This window comes from Pteropus alecto, unplaced genomic scaffold (genome assembly GCF_000325575.1).
Source record: "Pteropus alecto unplaced genomic scaffold, ASM32557v1 scaffold501, whole genome shotgun sequence".
NCBI lineage: Eukaryota > Metazoa > Chordata > Mammalia > Chiroptera > Pteropodidae > Pteropus > Pteropus alecto.
The window spans coordinates 927,441-937,550 of NW_006431382.1; positions in this window are offsets into that span (position 1 = coordinate 927,441).

A 10,110-nucleotide genomic window follows, 5' to 3' on the forward strand; every position below is an offset into this window, starting at 1 on the left:
AACAAAATAAAGTAAAAGAATTTATAAATTCCAAGCCAGTATTACAGGAAATATTGGAGGGACTTCTTTAGGAAGAAAAAAACATGTATCAAAAACAAGAATAAAGAATGGTAATAACTACATTCCTATCAATAAGTATCTCAAATGGAAAATATTTAAGTGCTCCAACCAAAGATAGAGTGGCTGAAAGTATAAAAAAATCAAGACTCCTACATATGCCTACAAGAGACTCACTTCAGATTAAAAGACACATAGAGACTAAAAAGAAATGGATGGAAAATGATATTCCTTTGATGGACCTAGAAGTTATTTAAGTCTGACAGAGAAAGATAAACACTATATGATTTCACTTATATGCAGAATCTTAGGAATAAAAAGAAGAAACTAATCAAAAACAGACTCACAAATATAGTGGATAATTATGTGACAGACAGAGGGGAGGAGGGTTGGGAGTGGGAAAATGGGGTGAAAGGTTAAAGAAGTACAAATTAGTAACTGATGGATAGTCACCAATTTGGGGAGCACGGCATAGGGAATGCAGTTAGCATTAATACGTTGGCTAGGTGGAATGTCATAGGAGGGAGGGTGCAATTGGGGGGATCGTTTTACAAACTATATAAATGTCTAACCAGTGTCTAACTAATTAACAGTAATAAATTAGAAAAGAAAAAGAACTATGGCTAAAGCACCCTTTGTTAAAATAAAACATAAAAAATCAATGTACATGGATAACTTTTTCAGTTAAAAAAACATCTCAGTTGAGCATATTTCTGTTTCTCTTTCTAGGTCTTCCATTTTGTTTTGTGTATGCTCTTCCACTGAAACCACACTATCTTGATTACCAAACCCCCACCCACCTGGAAACCACCTGTTTATTCTCTGAATCTATGAGTCTGTTTCTGTTTTCTTTGTTCACTTATTTTGTTCTTCATATTTCACATGTAAGTGAGTTCATGTGGTATTTACCTTTATCTTATTTATTTCATTTAGCATAATACTTTCTAGGTCTGTCCAAGTCATTGTGAATAATAATATTTAATTTTTGTTACATGGCCAAGTAATATTTCAGCGTGTATATATATAATTTTTTTAGACAATTATCTTTTGATAGACACCTAGGTTGCTTTCATATCTTTGCATTTATAAATACCACCACAGTGAACATAGGGGTGCATATATCTTGTTACATTAGTGTTTTGGATTTCTTGAAATAAATACCCAAAAGTGGAATGGCTGCATCACAAGGTAGTTCTATTATTTAATTTTCTTAGACAACTCCAAACTGTTTTCCAAATAGCTGCACCAATTTTCAATCATACCAACAGTGTAAAAAAGGTTCCTTATAATACACATTCTAGCCAATACTTGTTGTTTTTTGACTTATTGATGATAGCCATTCTGACAGGTGTGAGGTGATATCACGTTGTGGTTTTAATTTACACTTTTAAGATAATTAGTACAAACTAATCAAAAACAAACTCAAAAATATAGTGGACAATTTGGTGACAGACAGAAGGGAGGGGTTGTGGGGCTGAGAGAATGGGGTGAAGGGTTAAATAAGTACAAATTAGTAGTTGGTCATGGGGATGGGGAGCACAGCAGAGAGAATGCAGTAATCATTAATATGATGGCTAGGTGGAGGGCCAGGGGAGGGAGGGAGCAATTGGAGGATCGTTTTATGAACTATATAGATGTCTAACCAATGTACTGTACACTTGAAACTAATCTAAATAAATAAGTTTTAATAAAGAAAGCACAAATAAATACTGTTTGTCAGTACCCACAGTAAATATAAATGAATCAAATTTTTTAAAAATGGATGAATTTTATGATACGTAAATTATGCCTTAATAAAATTGTTTAAAAAAGAAAAAAAAAAGATGATTAGTGATCTTGAGAATCTTTTCATACGTCTATTGGCCATGTGTATGCACTCTTTGGATAAATGTGTATTCAGGTCTTCTGCTCATTTTTTAATTGGATTGTTTCATTGTTGTTGAGTTGTATGAGTTATTTATAAATTTTAAATATTAATCGCTTAACAAATGTATCATAGGCAAATATATTCTTCTATTCAGTAGATTGTCATTTTGTTTTATTGATGGTTGACTTTGCTGTGCAAAACATTTTTAGTTTGATATAGTTCCATTTGTTTATCTTTTGTTTCCCTTGCCCAAGGAGATATACCAGGAACAAAAATATGACTAAGAGCAATGTCAGAGAGATACTGTTTATGTTTTCTTCTAGAAGTTTTATGGTTTCAGGTCTTAAATTTAAAACTTTAATCCATTTTGAATTTTTTTTTGTATATGGTTAAAAAGATGGTCTAATTTCATTTTTCTTCATGTACCTGTCCAATTTTTTCAACACCATTTATTGAAAAGATTGTCTTTACCCCATTGTTTATTCTTGCTTTCATCATATCTAAAATGGACATGTAGGCATGGATTTATTTCTGGACTCTTTGTTTTGTTCCATCGATCTATGTGTTTTTATGCCAATAACATGCTGTTTTGATGACTGTAGCCTTGTAATATAGTTTGATATTTGGTAGTGTGATAACTCCATTTTTTTTCCCCTCAAGATTGTAGTGCCTATTCAAGATCTTTTGTTGTTCCATATAAATTTTAGAATTATTTGTCCTAGTTCTGTAAAAAATGTCGCTGAAATTTAATAAGGATTGCATTGAATATATGAATTGCTTCGGATAGTATAGACATTTGAATGATGTAGATTCTTCCTACCCATGAGCACAGTATGTGCTTCCATTTATTTGTATCTTCTTCAGTTTTTATTTCAATGACATAATTTTTCAAGTACATGTCTTTACTTCCTTGGTTAAATTTATTCCTAGGTATTTTATTGTATTTGATGCAATCATAAATGAGATTCTTGTCTTAATTTATCTTTCTGATAGTTCATTGGTGTATAAAAATGCATTCAATTTCTGAATATTAACTTTGTACCTTGCTATTTTGCTGAATTTATTTATTAGTTCTAAAAGGTTTTTTTTTTTTTTTTGATGGAATCTTTAAGGTTCTCTCTAGTATCATGTCATCTACAAATAATGACAGTTTTACGTTTTTCTTTCTAATTTGGATGCTTTTCATTTCTCTTCTTGTCTGATTACAGTAGCTAGGACATCCAATACTATGTTGAATAGAAGTTGTAAAAGTGAACTTCCTTGTCTTCTTCCGGATCTTAAGAAAAACTTTTAGCTTTTACCTTTTGAGTATGATGTTAGCTGTGAGTTTGTCATATATGGTCTTTGTTATGTGGATGTATGTTCTCTCTATTCCTACTTTGCAGAAAGTTTTTATCATAAATGGATGTTGGGTTTTGTCAAATGCTGTTCTACAGTTATTGATACGATCATATGATTTTTATCTTTCAATTTGTTAATGTGATATATGATATTAATTGATTTGCAGATGTTAAATTAACTTTGAATTTCAAAAATAAATTCTACCCGATAATGGTGTGTGATCTTAATGTATTGCTGAATTAAGTTTGCTAATATTTTGTTTAGAAGTTTGGAAAATATATTTATCAGCAATATTGAACTATAATTTTTATTTTTTGTAATGTTGATTTTGAAATAAGGAAAATAGTGGCCTCAAAAATGTTTCTGGGAGCCTTCCTTCCTCTTGAAATAATAAGATTTTTGAGAAGAACAGGTGTTAATTCTTCTTTGAATGTTTGATAAAATTCACATGTAAAGCCATCTGGTCCAAAACTTTAGTTTCTTCAGAGTTTTTTAATTACTGATTTGATATCTTTAGTAGTAATTAGTTGATTCAGACTTTTTGTTTCTTATTAACTAAATCTTGGGAAATGGTATGTTTCTAGGAATGTATCAATTCCTTCCACATTGTCCTATTTGTTGGCATATAATTGTTCATAGTCTTTTCTTGTAATTCTTTGTATTTCTGTGGTATCAGTTGGCTTTTCTCTTATATTTCTGATTTTATTTATTTAGGATTTCTAACTTATTTTCTTGATGAGTTAGGTCAAAAATTTATCAATTTTATCTTTTCCAAAATCAGCTTTTGTTTTCATTAACCTTTATATTTTTTAGAGTCTATTTCTTTTAATTCCACATTGGTTTTTATTATTTCCTTTCTTTTACATACTTGAGGTTTTGCTTGCTGTTTTTTAGGTATTATTTAATTTACAGGCATGGCATTGGTTAATGAAATTATGTAGGGTTCAAATGTACAATTCGATAATGTGTCATATGTAAATTCTGTAGTGTGTTCACAATCCAAATTAAATTACCTTCCATCACCATATATTTGACACCTTTTACCTCTTTCTTTCTGTCTCCCTCCTGAATTCTTTCTGGTAACCACTAAAATGTTGTCCATGTCCATGAGTCTGAGTTAGTTTGTCTTGTTCATTTGTTGCTTTCAGTTTTATATCACACATATGGGTGAAATCATATGGTTTTCAACTTCTTCTGTTCGACTTATTTTGCTTAGCAGGATAATCTCAAGATCCATCCATGTTGTCTCAAATGGCAGCATTTTATCTTTTCTTGTGGCTGAGTAATATTTCATCGTATATATTACCAACTCTTCTTTATCCACTCATCTGTTGAAAGAATGCTGCAATGAACATCGGAGTGCATATATCTTTGTGAATAAAACTTTTCTTTTTTCTTTTTGTGTAGATACCCATAAGAAAAAGTGCTGAGTTATATGGTAATTCAATTCTTAATTATTTCAGGAAACTCTATACCATTTTCTATAGTGACTATACCAGTCTACATTCTCACCAGCAGTGTATGAGAGTTCCTTTTTTTCCACAACCATTCCAACACTTATTACATGTCTTGTTGTTGATAGCCATTCTAACAGGTGTGAGGTGTTATCTCATTGTAGTTTTGATTTACATTTCCCTAAAAGTTAGTTAACTTGAGCATCTTTTCAAATATCTATTGGCCATTGGGATGTCTTCTTGGAAGAAGTGTCTGTTCAGGTCCCCTGCCCAATTTTTTTAATTCTATTGTTTGATTTTTTGTTGTTATTTAATTGTTTGAGTTCTTTGTATATTTTGTATCTTAACCCCTTATCATAGGTATTGTTTGCAAATATATTTTCCCATTCAGTTGATTGTCTTGTCAATGATTGCTTTCACTGTGCAGAAGATTTTAGTTTGATATAGTCTCATTGATTTAGTTTTACTTTTACTTCCCTTGCATTTGAGGTCGAATTCATAAAATTTTCTTTATATTCAAAGTCCATGTGTTTAGTAATCTATTTTCTTCTATGAAATTTATTGTTTAGTTATTATCTAGTTTAGTTTTAGTTATATTTAGGCTTTTGATCTATATTGAGTTAATTTTGCAGTATGGTGACAGATAACAGTCTAGTTTCATTCTTTTGTATGTGGCTTTCCAGTTTTCCCAGCAGCATTTATTAAAGAGAATTTCTTTTCTCCATTGTATGTTTTTGGCTTCTTTATTGAAGATTTTGCCCATATATATGGGGGTTTATTTCTGGGCTCAATACTGTTCCATTGGTCTGTGTGTATGTTTTTTTTTCTGCCAATACCAGTCAGTGATACTTCTTGTTTTGTTTTGTTTTGTTTTGTTTTTCTCCAAATTACTTTTGTTATTTGGAGTCTTTTGTGATTCTATACAAATCTGATAATTTTTTGTTCTACTTATTTAAGAAATAGATTGGGACTTTGATGGGAATTGTATTAAATCTGTATATTGCTTAAAGTAATATGTCCCTTTTAACTATGTTAACTTTTCCAGTCAATGAACATGAAATATATTTTCATTTCTCTGTGTCTTTTTCAATTTCTTTTAATAAAGTCAGAGTTTTTGTGTATAGTTTATTCACATGGTTTGTTGGGCTTCTTCCTAAGTATTTTATTCTTTTCGTTGCAATTGGAAAATAATTTTTTTTCATTTCTATTTTTGAAAGTTCATTGTTAGTGTATTGAATTTGTATCCTGAAATGTTACTGTTTAATGTTTTAATAGGTTTTTAGTAGAATCGTTAAGGTTTTCTATATAGAGAATTATGTCATTTGCAAAAGGTGAGAATTTTACTTCTTCATTCCCTATTTGGATGCCTTTTATTTTTATCTTGCTTGATTGCTCTAAGACTTCCAACTCTATATTGATTAATAGTGGCGATAACAGACAGCCTTGTCTTGTTCCTGATCTTGAAAGGTGAGTTTGTCATATATTGCCTTTATTATATTGAGGTACTTTCCTTGTATACCCATTTGATTAAGTGTTTTAATCATAATTGGATGCTATATTTTGTCAAATGTTTTTTTCTGCATCTATTAATATGATTATATGATTCTTATCTTTAATTTTGTTTATGTGGTGTATCATTAATCAAGGATGTTGAACCATCCTTGTATCCCCGGGATGAACGCTACTTGATTGTGATGTGAATTTTTTTTTAACATATTGTTGTATTAGATTTGCTAGTATTTATTTAGGATTTTTCCATCTAAATTCATCAGAGATATTGGTCTATAGTTTTCCTTTATTGTGTTATCTTTACCAGGTTTCGGTGGCAGAATAATGTTGGCTCATAAAATGAGTTTTAAGATATTGTCCCATCTTTAATTTTTTGAAAAAGTTTGAGAAGAACAGGTATTAAATCACCTTTGAACGTTTAGTAGAATTTACTAGTGAAGCTTTTTGGTCCTGGACTTTTTTGGAGATTTCGATAATTGTTTCAGTTTCCTGACTATTGAACAGTCTATTTAGATTTTTCAGTTTGTAAGTCAATCTAGCAGGGTTGTATATTTCTACAAACTTGTTCATTTCTTCTGGGTTATTGAATTTGGTGGAATGTAATCTTTTATAGTATTCTTGTATGATACTTTATATCATGGAGGTATCTGTCATAACCTCTCTTCTTTTATTTCTGACTTTATTTATGCGTTTTCCTTTTTTTTTACTGAATCTAGCTTGGAATTTGTCATTTTTTTGATATTTCAAAAAAACAGCTCTTTTTTCATTAATTTAATTGTCTTCTTGTTCTCAATTTTATTTAATTCTGCTTTAATTTTTAGAATTTTTTTTCTGCTGACTTTGGACTTTATTTGTTCTTTTTCTAGTTTTTAAAGATGTACTGTTAGGTTTTTTATTTGGAATCTTTTGTTTCTTGAGATTGGCTTGTAATGATAGAATACTTTACTCTTATTAGTGCTTTTGCTGTGTTCTCAAAATTTTGATATATTGTATTTTTATTCTCATTTGTTTCTGTGTATCTGTTTATCTATAATTTTATTTCTTCTTTGACCCAGGAATTCTTTAGTAGAATGTTGTTTAATCTCCGTATATTTGTGGTTTTTCCCACTTTCCTTTTCTAGTTGGTTTCCAGTTGCAATGCATTGTGGTCTAAGAATATGCTTGGTATCATTTTAATCTTCTTAAATTTGTTGAGGCTGTCAGTAGTAGCTTTATATATTTTGGTGCTCCCTGATTCAAAACAAATATATTGATAAGTGTTACATGTTCTTCATGTATTGTCCCCTTTATCATCATGAAGTGCCCATCATTGTCTCTCATTAACTTTATCTTGAAGTTTATTTTACCAGATATAAGTACGGCTATATCCACTTTACTCTAAATATCATTTACTTAGAGTATTGTTTTCTACCCTTTTACTTTGGGTCTATATTTGTTCTTGTGGCTGAGATGTATTTCTTGATGGCAGCATATGGTTGGGTTTTGCTTTGAGAATCAGTCTGCTGCTTTATGCCTTTTAATTGGTGAGTTTAGTCCATTTACATTTAGGGTGATTATTGAAATATGAGGTTTTCCTATAGCCATTTCATATTTTGTTTTCTGATACTTCTATGTCTCCTTTGTTTCTTTGTCCTTGTGTTTCTGTCTATTATTTTAGTTTTGTGGTATTCTATGATTTTTTCCTCTGTTCCCTCTTGTTTTATGTTATGTATCTCAGTTCTAGATTTTTTTGATATGGCCCCCATTGAGTTTATATGAAAAAAGTTTCATATATAAAGTAGTATTTTTTCTTCTGCATATGTCTTCTTTTCATTCCCCTTTGCAGATTCAGAACTTAACTTTCTCTCATTTTTTTGTTTTTATTGTCTCAATTTTTTCCTGCTTATGCTGTGAGCTCATTTATAATATTTAGCATTTTTTAAAATTAATTAACTAAATTTTTTTATGGTGACATTAGTTAATGAAAACTGATAAGGTTCAGCTGTACATTTTAACAGTAAAGTGTATATATATTTATATATATTTACATTGTGTATTCACCTCTCATAGTTAGATTTCTTTCTGTCACCACATATTTGACCCCTTTTACTCCATCTATTTCCCCTCCCCCTAATTTAAAATGTACAGTAGTTATTGTCTTCTCTTTTTAAAATATTATTATGTCATTTAACCATTATGCAATAATTATGTATATAATATCCTATTCTTAATAAGGGTTGTAATGTCCTATTTCTGTCTGTCTGTTAGTTATCTTACTCATAGTTATGTACTTTTTGCCCTTTTGTTTCAGGTGGAATTATTCCCTTCAGTACTTCTTGTAATGCAAGCCTTGTGGTGGAAAATTCCCTCAGCTTTTGTGTCTGAAAAAATCTTTATTTCTCTTTCATATCTAAAGGAGAACTTTGCTGGCTACATTATTCTTTGCTGGTAATGTATCTTTCAATAATTTGAATATTTGATTCCACTCCTTCCTAGATTGTAAAGTTTCTACTGAAAAATACAATGATAATCTAATGGATGTCCTTTTATAGGTAACCATCTTCTTTTCCTTGGCTGCCTTAATTCTTTCTTTATCATCAATTTTTGACAGATTTAATATAATACATCTTGGATAAGGCTTTTTGGATTGAGATAACTAGGTGTTCTGTTTGGTTCTTGGATTCAAGGATCCAGTTCTTTCTATAAGTTTGGGAAGTTCTCGACTATTTGAATAGACTCTCTGTTCCCTTCTACCTGTCTTCTACTTCTACATCCATTATTTTTATATTGCTTTTTCTGAAGGTCTCAGATAGTTTTTGTGAAATTCTTTCATTTTTTTTCACTCTCATATCTCTCTTATTCTATCTATGTCATTTCCAGATTTCTGTATTTGATATCACTTGTTCTTTCCTCCATATGGTCAGCTCTATTTCCTAAACTCATTATTTCATTCTTCATCCTTTTTATTGAGTTCTTCAGCTCCAGAAGTTCTATTTGATTTTTTTTTTAGAGTTCCAATACCTTTGGTAAATTATTTCTGCTGTTCATAATTTTGATTCTTAGTTTATAATGAACCAACTTATCAGAATTTTTGTGCATCTTGTCAAGTTATTTTCAGAAGTGCAATCTCAAATTCTCTGGCGTTTTAATTGCATATTTCTATATCATCAAGTTTATTTTCTGGAGATTTTTCATTTCCCTTCTGAGCTACTTGGTGGTTCATGGTATTTGATGGATTATTTTTTCCTAGGTATTTATGGAAATGTAGTCTGTTTTTATTTTCCTAATGTTATTATTTAGAGTGATCTTTCTTTACCAGTTTAATAAGAAGAAATTTTGTTTTGTTTTGTTTTGTTTTGTTTTCCAGTAGTCGTATACAAGCCTCTTTCACTGCCCAAGCATTTCAAATCTTTGCTATGTGGCAGAAAATGCTTTTTATTTCCTGGGAACACATAGTTGGAGAAAAAGTAAGAGAAAAGAAAACTGCAAGAGAATAAAAAGAACCAAGAAAATTTACAATGAATGTTTTAAAAGAATATTTACAAACCTCAATGATTTTCTTAAAAACTTTGAAAACATGTATCACAACCCCAAAAGATTTTCATTAACAGAGAAAAAGTTAAGCAAATCTATGATGAAATAAGAAACAAACCAAGCAAACCACCATGGAAATATTTCTGAAAAGTGCGACACCTTCCCAAAAAGACCCTCAGGCAGGTCCTTTAAAATATTTTCTAGAAGGCATTGTTATCATGGGAGATGACAGTTCCATGTGTGTTATTGCCCTTGAAGAACTTCCTGTGGGACAAGATGTGGAGGTAAAAGACAGTGATATTGATGATCCTAACCCTGTTAGGCCTAGGCTAATGTGTATGTGTCAAAAGCAAAAAAAAAAAATATGTA